We start from the raw sequence: 14,252 nt of genomic DNA, 5'->3' as shown, positions 1-14,252 counted from the left end.
ACGGAGGTTAGAAACAATAAACATGAGCAAAATGTGACTCTGGTTGTTTTCCTCCGAGGCCGGTGAACTTCTTAGGGACTTCTTACACTCAACAGGCAAGTAGGACATTATATTGCAGTTTACATAAAACATCTTTCCTTGTTCCAGTGACAGTGGCTTGAGGCTCAGAGCCGGGGACGGGGTTCATGCTTGAGCTGGCAAACTAACTAAAGACTAAAATAGGATCAAACAATGGACCAGGGCTCCGAGGAGAGATCATGAGTGTTTGCGGAACAGAGAGTGCAGAGGCTAACAGGAAGAGAGGAGAGAGACACTAGATTATTAAATCAAACTCGATTATACATGTGAGCTGTAGTCAGATCTATGCTGGCACTCATGGTGTGTATGAGTCTTCTATAACTGCATTTATGTTTGTGTGTGCACGGAGGGCACACACAAACAGCCACCCACATTAGCCAGGTCAGTGGCCGTCTCATGGGGTGCCTGAGGACACACTGTGAGTTTATGTGGCTGGCTGAGCATGGCTGCACACAACGGCACAGTTCTACCGAAGCAGCTATGCTACTTTAAAATATCTCTGTGGGTGATGCCATTGTTTTCATCCTGATATTGCATTCAAGGCAACATGAAATTAGGATGTTAAAACGTGCTGTTGACAGAGGTCCAAAATATCAAATCAAAGCATTCCAAAAACACTGAACATTCTAAAAACACTGAACATTCCAAAAACACTGAACATTCCAAAAACATCGAACATTCTAAAAACACAGAACATTCCAAAAACACTAAACATTCCGAAAACACTGAACAATCTAAAAACACTAAACATTCCAAAAACACAGAACATTCCGAAAACACCGAACATTCTAAAAACAAAGAACATTCCAAAAACACAGAACATTCTAAAAACACTGAACATTCCAATAACACAAAACATTCCGAAAACACTGAACATTCTAAAAACACTAAACATTCCAAAAACACTGAACATTCCAAAAACACAGAACATTCCAAAAACACTGAACATTCTAAAAACACTGAACATTCCAAAAACACTAAACATTCCAAAAACAAAGAACATTCTAAAAACGCAGAACATTCCAAAAACACAGAAGATTCCAAAAACACAGAACATTCCAAAAACACCGAACATTCCAAAAACACCGAACATTCCGAAAACACAGAACATTCTAAATACACCGAACATTCCGAAAACACTGAACATTCCAAAAACACAGAACATTCTAAAAACACTAAACACTCCAAAAACACTGAACATTCCAAAAACACAGAACATTCCAAAAGCACGGAACATTCCAAAAACAGAACATTCTAAAAACACTGAATATTCCAAAAACACAGAACATTCCAAAAACACAGAACATTCTAAAAACACTGAATATTCCAAAAACACAGAACATTCTAAAAACACTGAATATTCCAAAAACACAGAACATTCCAAAAGCACGGAACATTCTAAAAACACGGAACATTCCGAAAACACAGAACATTCAAAAAACACAAAATATTCCAAAAACACAGAACATTCAAAAAACATTGAACATTCTAAAAACATTGAACATTCCAAAAACACAAAACATTCCGAAAACACTGAACATTCTAAAAACACTAAACATTCCAAAAACACAGAACATTCCAAAAACACAGAACATTCTAAAACACTGAATATTCCAAAAACACAGAACATTCTAAAAACACTGAATATTCCAAAAACACAGAACATTCCAAAAGCACGGAACATTCCAAAAACAGAACATTCTAAATACACCGAACATTCTAAAAACACAGAATATTCCAAAAACACAGAACATTCTAAAAACACAGAACATTCCAAAAACAGAACATTCTAAAAACACTGAATATTCCAAAAACACAGAACATTCCAAAAACACAGAACATTCTAAAAACACTGAATATTCCAAAAACACAGAACATTCCAAAAACACAGAACATTCTAAAAACACAGAACATTCCGAAAACACAGAACATTCAAAAAACACAAAATATTCCAAAAACACAGAACATTCAAAAAACATTGAACATTCTAAAAACATTGAACATTCCAAAAACACAAAACATTCCGAAAACACTGAACATTCTAAAAACACTAAACATTCCAAAAACACAGAACATTCCAAAAACACTGAACATTCTAAAAACACTGAACATTCCAAAGACACCGAACATTCTAAAAACACAGAACATTCAAAAAACACAGAACATTCAAAAAACACAGAACATTCCAAAAATACTGAACATTCTAAAAACACTGAACATTCTAAAAACACTGAACATTCTAAAAACACTGAACATTCCAAAGACACCGAACATTCTAAAAACACAGAACATTCCAACAACACCGAAGATTCCAAAAACACTGAACATTCCAAAAACACTGAACATTCTAAAAACACTGAACATTCTAAAAACACTGAACATTCCAAAAACACTGAACATTCTAAAAACACTGAACATTCCAAAAACACCGAACATTCTAAAAATACTGAACATTCTAAAAACACTGAACATTCTAAAAACACTGAACATTCCAAAGACACCGAACATTCTAAAAACACAGAACATTCCAAAAACACCAAATATTCCAAAAACACAGAACATTCTAAAAACACAGAATATTCCAAAAACACAGAACATTCCAAAAACACAGAACATTCCAAAAACACAGAACATTTCGAAAACAGCGAACATTCTAAAAACACAGAACATTCCAAAAACACAGAACATTCTAAAAACACTGAATATTCCAAAAACACAGAACATTCCAAAAACACAGAACATTCTAAAAACACAGAACATTCCGAAAACACAGAACATTCTAAAAACACCAAATATTCCAAAAACACAGAACATTCCAAAAACATCGAACGTTCTAAAAACATTGAACATTCCAAAAACACTAAACATTCCAAAAACACAGAACACTCCAAAAACACTAAACATTCCAAAAACACTGAACATTCTAAAAACACTGAACATTCTAAAAACACGGAACATTCCAAAAACACTGAATATTCTAAAAACACTAAACATTCCAAAAACACAGAACATTCCAAAAACACTGAACATTCCAAAAACACAGAACATTCCAAAAACACTAAACATTCCGAAAACACTGAACATTCTAAAAACACTAAACATTCCAAAAACACTGAACATTCTAAAAACACTAAACATTCCAAAAACAACGAAAATTTCAAAAACACCGAACATTCCGAAAACACAGAACATTCTAAAAACACAGAATATTCCAAAAACACAGAACATTCCAAAAACACTGAACATTCTAAAAACACTGAACATTCCAAAAACACTAAACATTCCAAAAACACAGAACATTTTTAAAAAACCGAACATTCCGAAAACACAGAAAATTCTGAAAACACCGAACATTCCGAAAACACAGAACATTCTAAAAGCACTGAATATTCCAAAAACACAGAACATTCTAAAAACACCGAATATTCCAAAAACACAGAACATTCCAAAAACACAGAACATTCTAAAAACACTGAATATTCCAAAAACACAGAACATTCCAAAAACACAGAACATTCTAAAAACACCGAACATTCCAAAAACACAGAACATTCTAAAAACACTGAACATTCCAAAAACACCGAACATTCTAAAAACACTGAACATTCCCAAAACACCGAACATTCCCAAAACACAGAACATTCCCAAAACATTGAATATTCTAAAAACACTAAACATTCCAAAAACACAGAATATTCCAAAAACACTAAACATTCCAAAAACACAGAATATTCCAAAAACACAGAACATTCCAAAAACACCGAACATTCTAAAAACATTTTCAATTCAATTCAATTCAGTTTATTTTGTATAGCCCAATATCACAAATTACAAATTTGCCTCAGAGGGCTTTACAATCTGTACACATACGACATCCCTGTCCCAGGACCTCACATCGAATCAGGAAAAACTCCCCAAAAATAACCTTTCACAGGGAAAAAAGGGAAGAAACCTTCAGGAGAGCAACAGAGGAGGATCCCTCTCCCCGGATGGACAGAAGCAATAGTTGTCATGTGTACAGAATGAACAGCATTTACAAAGTTACATAAACACATTACATGAATATGACAATGTATGAATGGAACATTCCCAAAACACAGAACATTCCGAAAACACCGAACATTCTAAAAACACTGAACATTCTAAAAACAATGAACATTCCAAACACACTAAACATTCCAAAAACACTAAACATTCCCAAAACACCGAACATTCCGAAAACACAGAACATTCCCAAAACATTGAATATTCTAAAAACACGAAACATTCCAAAAACACTGAACATTCCAAAAGCACTGAACATTCCGCTCCGCTCCTCTGATGCCAATCTCCTGTCCATCCCACATAGGACCAAGCACCGGACGTGGGGTGACAGAGCCTTCTCCATATCTGCCCCCTCCCTCTGGAACTCTCTCCCCAAACTCATCCGAGACTGCGCTGATCTTTCCTCATTCAAATCGCAAATCAAAACCCACCTGTTCAGAACTACTTTTAATGTGTGATTGTTTGTTTTTTTGTTTTTGTTTTCTTAACAGGGTCCGAGCGACTCAAAGTCCCTATTTATTTGTTTTATTTGTTTTACCTGTATCTTAGCTATTCTTATTTATTTATTTTTAGCTTTTAGGATGTTTTAATTATGTGAAGTGTCTTTGAGTATTATGAAAAGCGCTATATAAATTAAATGCATTATTATTATTATTTTTATTATTATTAAAAACACTGAACATTCCAAAAACATTGAACATTCTAAAAACATTAAACATTCCAAAAATACTGAACATTCCAATAATACCGAACATTCTAAAAACACAGAACATTCCAAAAACACAGAACATTCTAAAAACACAGAACATTCTAAAAACACAGAACATTCTAAAAATACAGAACATTCCAAAAACACAGAACATTCCGAAAACATCGAACATTCTAAAAACACTAAACATTCCAAAAACACAGAACATTCCAAAAACACTGAACATTCTAAAAACACTGAACATTCCAAAAACACTGAACATTCTAAAAACACTGAACATTCCAAAGACACCGAACATTCTAAAAACACAGAACATTCCAAAAACACAGAACATTCCAAAAACACAGAACATTCCAAAAATACTGAACATTCTAAAAACACTGAACATTCCAAAGACACCGAACATTCTAAAAACACAGAACATTCCAACAACACCGAAGATTCCAAAAACACTGAACATTCCAAAAACACTGAACATTCTAAAAACACTGAACATTCCAAAAACACTGAACATTCTAAAAACACTGAACATTCCAAAAACACCGAACATTCTAAAAACACAGAACATTCCAACAACACCGAAGATTCCAAAAACACTGAACATTCCAAAAACACTGAACATTCTAAAAACACTGAACATTCCAAAAACACTGAACATTCTAAAAACACTGAACATTCCAAAAACACCGAACATTCTAAAAACACTGAACATTCTAAAAACACTGAACATTCTAAAAACACTCAACATTCCAAAGACACCGAACATTCTAAAAACACAGAACATTCCAAAAACACCAAATATTCCAAAAACACAGAACATTCAAAAAACACAGAACATTCTAAAAACACAGAACATTCCGAAAACAGCGAACATTCTAAAAACACAGAACATTCCAAAAACACAGAACATTCTAAAAACACTGAATATTCCAAAAACACAGAACATTCCAAAAACACAGAACATTCTAAAAACACAGAACATTCCGAAAACACAGAACATTCTAAAAACACAAAATATTCCAAAAACACAGAACATTCCAAAAACATCGAACGTTCTAAAAACATTGAACATTCCAAAAACACTAAACATTCCAAAAACACAGAACACTCCAAAAACACTAAACATTCCAAAAACACTGAACATTCTAAAAACACTGAACATTCTAAAAACACGGAACATTCCAAAAACACTGAATATTTTAAAAACAATAAACATTCCAAAAACACAGAACATTCCAAAAACACTGAACATTCCAAAAACATAGAACATTCCAAAAACACTAAACATTCCGAAAACACTGAACATTCTAAAAACACTAAACATTCCAAAAACACTGAACATTCTAAAAACACTAAACATTCCAAAAACAACGAACATTCCAAAAACACCGAACATTCCGAAAACACAGAACATTCTAAAAACACAGAATATTCCAAAAACACAGAACATTCCAAAAACACTGAACATTCTAAAAACACTGAACATTCCAAAAACACTAAACATTCCAAAAACACAGAACATTTTTAAAAAACCGAACATTCCGAAAACACAGAAAATTCTGAAAACACCGAACATTCCGAAAACACAGAACATTCTAAAAACACTGAACATTCCAAAAACACAGAACATTCTAAAAACACTGAACATTCCAAAAACACCGAACATTCTAAAAACACTGAACATTCCAAAAACACCGAACATTCCGAAAACACAGAACATTCTAAAAACACAGAATATTCCAAGAACACAGAACATTCCAAAAACACTGAACATTCTAAAAACACTGAACATTCCAAAAACACTAAACATTCCAAAAACACAGAACATTTTTAAAAAACCGAACATTCCGAAAACACAGAAAATTCTGAAAACACCGAACATTCCGAAAACACAGAACATTCTAAAAGCACTGAATATTCCAAAAACACAGAACATTCTAAAAACACTGAATATTCCAAAAACACAGAACATTCCAAAAACACAGAACATTCTAAAAACACCGAACATTCCAAAAACACAGAACATTCTAAAAACACTGAACATTCCAAAAACACAGAACATTCTAAAAACACTGAACATTCCAAAAACACCGAACATTCTAAAAACACTGAACATTCCAAAAACACCGAACATTCTAAAAACACTGAACATTCCAAAAACACTGAACATTCTAAAAACACTGAACATTCTAAAAACACAGAATATTCCAAAAACACAGAACATTCCAAAAACACCAAACATTCCAAAAACATTGAATATTCTAAAAACACTAACATTCCAAAAACACAAAACATTCCAAAAACACTGAACATTCTAAAAACATTGAACATTCCAAAAACACTGAACATTCCCAAAACACCGAACATTCTAAAAACACCGAACATTCTAAAAACACAGAATATTCCAAAAACACAGAACATTCCAAAAACACCAAACATTCCAAAAACATTGAATATTCTAAAAACACTAACATTCCAAAAACACAAAACATTCCAAAAACACTGAACATTCTAAAAACATTGAACATTCCAAAAACACTGAACATTCCAAAAACACTAAACATTCCAAAAACACTGAACATATCAATAATAACGAACATTCTAAAAACAGTATCCATCCATCCATCCATTATCACCCGCTTATCCGGGGTCGGGTCGCGGTGGCAGCAGGTTCAGCAGGCCGACCCAGGCTTCCCTCTCACCCGCAGCACTTTCCAGCTCATTCTGGGGGATCCCGAGGCGTTCCAAGGCCAGCCGGGAGATATAATCCCTCCAGCGTGTCTTCGGTCTTCCCCGGGGCCTCCTACCAGTTGGATGTGCTCAGAAAACCTCTAATGGGAGGCGTCCAGGAGGCATCCTGACTAGATGCCCGAACCACCTCAGCTGACTCCTTTCGACACGAAGGAGCAGCGACTCGACTCCAAGCTCCCCCCTGATGTCCGAGCTCCTTACCCTATCTCTAAGGCTGAGCCCGGCCACCCTACGGAGGAAGCTCATTTCGGCCACTTGTATCCGAGATCTCGTTCTTTCGGTCACGACCCAGAGTTCGTGACCATAGGTGAGGGTTGGAACGTAGACCGACCAGTAAATGGAGAGCTTTGCCTTCCGGCTCAGCTCCCTCTTCACCAAGACGGACCGGTACAGCGCCTGTTTTACTGCTGTAGCCGCACCGATCCGCCTGTCGATCTCCCGTGAAGGTCACGAACAGGACCGGTGATAAAGGGCAGCCCTGGCGGAGGCCAACACCCACCGGGAACGTGTCTGACTTACTACCGAGGAGACGAACACAGCTCCTACTGCAGGCGTACAGTTGGCACGGGCCATCCGGTCTCTCTAAAAACACTAAACATTCCAAAAACACTAAACATTCCAAAAACACAGAACATTCCGAAAACACAGAACATTCCGAAAACATTGAATATTCTAAAAACACTGAACATTCCGAAAACACTGAACATTCCGAAAACATTGAATATTCTAAAAACACTGAACATTCTAAAAACACTGAACATTCTAAAAACATTGAACATTCTAAAAACATTGAACATTCTAAAAATACTGAACATTCTAAAAAGACTGAATATTCTAAAAACACTGAACATTCTAAACACACTCTGGATACCAACTAAAAGATGCTACAGGATTAATTTTTATATCGTTGTGAATTAAAATATAATTACTGTGGACAAATAAGAGGGATTGGTAGTTTAAAATATAAATATATTTCATTAATTTATTCTGAGGCAGTGGAAGAAAGCTGTAAACACAACGTTGACATATTATCACTTCATTAAGTTAATATGGCAAACAGCTGCCGTTTAAGGGTTCACAAAGCTCCTTTTTTCTGGCAGAAAACCAGCGTTTCAACAAAAAAGTGCTGCAAGCGCTTTTTCTAAAGATGTATTTGAAAGACTAGTAGAGTGTCTGAACATGTTCTTTAACTGTCTCGCAAAAATAATAATACAGTAATACTTTTAAATGTGGTAAAATGCAAGTTAACTTTGCTTGAATGCCACCAACAAACTTTGCGACACAGTCCAACTCACAGCAGCCCGACATGTAGCAGCTACCACGCTGCACTGTAACGCTTCCATCTGCAGCGCTCTTCTTCTCCCTCGCATCATCTCATAAAAGGCTAATGCATACGCTGCAGTGATAAAACCTCAACCCTGGAGAGAGGACCGCTTGCAGCAGGAGTTCAGTGGGGAACGTTCTTCAGACGGAGAGCTGAGAGTTGAGAACCACTGCCCCGGACCAGTGGAGAACCACTGCCCCGACCAGTTGAGAACCACTGCCCCGGACCAGTTGAGAACCACTGCCCCGGACCAGTGGAGAACCACTGCCCCCGACCAGTTGAGAACCACTGCCCCGGACCAGTGGAGAACCACTGCCCCCGACCAGTGGAGAACCACTGTCCCCGACCAGTTGAGAACCACTGCCCCGGACCAGTGGAGAACCACTGCCCCCGACCAGTTGAGAACCACTGCCCCAGACCAGTGGAGAACCACTGTCCCCGACCAGTTGAGAACCACTGCCCCGGACCAGTGGAGAACCACTGCCCCCGACCAGTTGAAAACCACTGCCCCAGACCACATCTGTCACACAGGAGCAGCTCACTATTTGTTGGACCAGAGTTATGTCCTTCTCAACTGTGACAAAAAAGCTTTGAATAAAGTTAATGTAATAATGTGTGTTTGATCTTTGATACAGTAATGTGGGTTTTAATAAATATAATTAAATGGATTTATTTTATAATATTAGAGAAATGTTCATATATATTTTTACATTTATATAAATGCATGTACAATATTTTTACACTTGAATAAACAATAATCAAATGCAAAGACAGTTATTTAACAATATGCTGGGGAGTAGTTACATTCATACAGTGTTTCAGTTCCAACCGGCCCTTTGAGGGCAGCCATGATGCTGATGTGGCCCACGGTGAAAATGAGTTTGACACCCCTGCAGTAGACCATTAAACTGTATTGTATAATCAACAGTTAAAGTTTTTACTAAACCTGATTTCATAGGATTTAGATTTACATTTACATCAAAGATCAGTGAAACTCTTTGAAAGTGGTGTTTTTCATTTTTATTGGCATCACTATAATTATCAATTATTAACATTACATGAGAGAACACCAGATCTCACAGCATTTGTTCATGGGATCATAATAAACCTTTTCTTTATCAGCTTCATCAGAAATTGACACCATTTCTTTCTGTGGTTTAATTCAGTGCATCTTCCATTTCAAATCTACAGTTTGATTTGCTCGATTAGGACTTCAGCAGCCACTGTCCTGGAATGTTACTCAGTAAATCAGCATGTTACACAACACTTTGGTTAAAGGGAATTCCTCATGCTTTCTTTCACCTGGCAGTTGCCTGAGTCAGGCTGTTCATGGAATAATTTGCATTCAAAAGTAAAGTGCAACCATGTGCATGCCAGGACCTTTTCTTAACTGTGTGCTACAGATAATGCAGAAAGAACTGCAACACTAGAATCTGTTTTGTCCACATTTTTACAAAACTGGGCAGAAACAATTCAGCCATCTGATGCAAATATGTGACTTTTTTTTCAGTGACTTATCTTTTGTCAGAAACTCAGATGACTTAATATTCTTCAGCTTTGTTGCTCTGAAATAACATTAAAATATCTTAGGGATCCGCTTGTGCACGTTATTTTCACTTGTCTATAGTCTCAGGCAGTCTGTGTCCAATATGCCCTCTCAGGCTAAAAATCAATTCAGCTCGTGCATCATGAAAAAACATGAGAATCCGTCTTCGCTTTGGCTGAACATAACAGTCACTGTCTGGCTCATATTCAGAGAAGGGGCATTTTGAATCCAGACTCCAAAATGAGCATTGGCCCGTCTTTAAACATTGCTTTCTTGTTTTCAGTGTTCTGTGCCTGTGGCAGTACTTAGGAATCCCAGGTGCACTTTGATGCACCTGTTTCTCATCTGGCATTGGATACAATTTCCATAGCATACTGTTTGTGCACATGCCTATTTACCTTAAACAATGATACAGGAAAATACCATAAACAGGAATCAAATAAATTAAATCATAAACAATGCAAAGAGTTCTCATTTCAATTTCAAGTGAGACATTTGTATTCTTAAAAGTATGTCCATGATGTGTGTGTGTACTTGAGGAGTTGGCTGAATGTCTATTGGGACAGCAGATGGTCAAATCATGCCCTCTAGGCCTCCTCATATGGAGTTTGTCATAATAACACTGCAGAACACACAATACCATGTATCCCAGATACTGTAGCCAAGGACTTAGGTCGACTTATTAAGAGCTACTGCAGACAAATGCTACACTTTTATCAGTCAGTTATTGAACTATTTCCTGACCAAAGCTATAGAAAACTACAATGAAGACTATAAATCTGCAAGATTTAGTACATAATACTTACTTACATCAGATAACAATTGGTTGGATAAGATGTGTGAGTAATACACATTTAATATTAGCATAAAATAAATATCTTTCAGTGGTTTTAGTAAAAAAAAGTTTGGGCCTTTAAAAACACACTTTCTGTACCAAATTTGTACCAATTTCGAGTGAGGCGCCATTTTCAATGTTTAAAGGTTTTATAAGTTTAAACAGTAAAACATTAATTTTGTTTAAAAAATCGATGAATTAGACAATGTTATTAGGAATGTTAGTGTGCTTGTTTGTGGTTTTTTTCTTCTTCTCGATATGGTAATCAAATTATGCATGTTGGTATTCATTAAGTGAATGCTCATCTTATAAGAAGCCATATTGTATTAGTAATTGATAATATACATTTGTATTATTTATTCATCGTAATAAAGACGTTACAAACAACTTATTCATAATTTATTAAAACATGTGCCTTAACCAGCAAGGTCAACCCAGGGTTGTCCTTATCAATGGTATCAAACTGATCTATAAAGCATTAGTGGATAATTAATCAACCATTAATAAAGTCATTAGGTAGAGCCTACACACTTGTTATAAGCAGGCCTTTATATAAGTGCTATGTGAACCTGAGTTAAACAGTTGAGTATGCGTATTAATGTTGTTTGTTTGCCAACATCAAGGGACCTTTTGGAGGCAGCACAAAGTGAACTGAAAATATCTCCAGTGCTTGGAAGTATTTTAAAGTCTATTCCGAATGTGCTTCTGCAGCTGCTTCAACTGTCACAGTCTGACAGTAGATGTCTGGCAAACCAAACAAGGCTTTGGTGCATTCTTATAATGGATTTAGCTCAACTGTACAGTTATTAGATGTGACAGGAAGTAAATGTGCAAGTCACAACGATCTCAGTGTCATCAAATCTTCTGATGTGTGCTGAAAGATGGTGTACAATTAAACTCATGAAGAGAGATGCAAATACCAAGTCTGTATCTTTTCTATTAGGTATAGAGGGTGAGAAGGTTTGGGGGATATTTAGGCTGAATTCTCACTTTTTCCACCTTCTTAAAGCTGGGGTGAGCAGTATATTTATATCATTGGGTACAAATTCCATAATAACTTTTCAGCATTATGTTAGTAAAGTGGTACTTCGGTAGGCAGATTTCTGGAAAAGGCAAAAGCAAAACAAAAAAAACAGCCAGATTTTAAAAATGCAACCCTCATCTTGCAGCTCTCCCCTCTCTGTTCAAAGTGAGGGAAAATGCACAGACTTCATACAGTCACATCTAGGAGCACTAGTCACTCCTTTCAAACATCATCCCTCATACAGTAACCAGTATGAGCACTAGTCGTTCATTTCAAACATCATCCCTCATACAGTAACCAGTATGAGCACTAGTCGTTCATTTCAAACATCATCCCTCATACAGTAACCAGTATGAGCACTAGTCGTTCATTTCAAACATCCTCCCTCATACAGTAACCAGTATGAGCACTAGTCGTTCATTTCAAACATCCTCCCTCATACAGTAACCAGGCCATTATATCTCACCCATTCTATGAGCAAGTACCTTTCTTTTATAATTGCAAATGTGTGGGTCATTGGAGGCTCTCGCAAGCTACACTGTCGGCGAAGCGATTCAGAGATAAAACATTGCTTATAGTTCAGCTTTCTGCTAACCATAGCCGTCATGGCTGCACCACAGGCGTCACTTTTTACTTACTGGGTTTAGACAATAAACCTAGGTTAGGTTTGGGAAAAGATCATGGTTTTGTTAAAACAAGTATGTTTTTTTTTACAACGTGGAAAGGAGAATGGACTGGTAGCCAGTGATTAGCCAACGTATCACATCATCGGCGACATTGAAATCTTAAAAACAGAGCCAAGAGGAGGTGCAGAAGTATAGTTTTCTCTTAGACCACTTGAATTACAATATGCCGAAAGGTTTTTATGGAATGTTTGTGCGATGGCGAGGGTGAGAAAGAGAAAGTCCTAAGGCAGGTAGTAATTTCTGCGGGGAACTTATGGTCACTTGTTTACCCAACATTCTGTTAACATGGTCATGGAAATACTGCAGTACCATTCTACACTTCGTAGAAATAGACTGCGGCCACCAGAATCATAGATATTTGTTGAGTTTCATAACAAACATACTCAAATGTAGTGATTGTGCCTTTTGCTTGCAATCCGGTCCAAATGTAACACTTGATGATAAACTGATGCTAATACTGGGAGCATATGGAATCCCATACGCAATGATTATCAAAATCTCAATACTAAATTGTTAGGTGAGCAGTCAGAGTTGCTTTTTCGTTCATTATAGAGAACTACATTAGGTACTCTTTATTTTCCTTTGACTGATGGTGTATGTAATTAAGTCTGCGTGTGCGTACATATAAAAGTATTGTGCGATGTAAAACAACAGCAGATGATGTGGGTCCCCTCAGTACTATGTCTTCTCTGGTGTGAGCTTGTTGGTGGAGAAGAGGATGACGAGGATGAGGTGTAGATTCAGGCCAGTCCTCTCTGCACGGGTGTCAGCTGCATTGAAGTGTGATCCTCCTTTAGAGGCACAGTGCTTAGGCCTGAACTCATATCCCTTGTGACGTGCAGCTCGAGTGGAAATGTTGTAACCCAATCCCGAGTTTTTCAAGTCGTTATGAGTTTCAAGACAGATGGTGGGGTCTTGAACAGAGGTTTTATGTCCTCTTTTTTCAGACAATCCACACTGGTTCAACGTGATTCTCCTGTTGCTGCTGGGTTCCCTTGTGCTGCACTGCAGCAAGCCGCTGTCTTGATTTTCACAACATTGTGTCAGTCCCGTGCTTTGCCCTCTCCGGCGATGCTTAGCGCCTGGCTTTCGGATCCAATCACAGAAATATGACAGCAGAAAATAGATAACTGTCCTGCGGTACTGGCCTTCCACAGAGAGATCTTTCATGGTGTGCGACCCAGTTCCATGTCGGAGTGATTTCAACATCAGGGCATGCACAACAAACACGATTACTGCAAGAAATGGCAGGCTT

Source organism: Cyclopterus lumpus, chromosome 13 (assembly GCF_009769545.1).
Source record: "Cyclopterus lumpus isolate fCycLum1 chromosome 13, fCycLum1.pri, whole genome shotgun sequence".
Lineage (NCBI taxonomy): Eukaryota > Metazoa > Chordata > Actinopteri > Perciformes > Cyclopteridae > Cyclopterus > Cyclopterus lumpus.
This window is presented reverse-complemented; position numbering follows the sequence as displayed.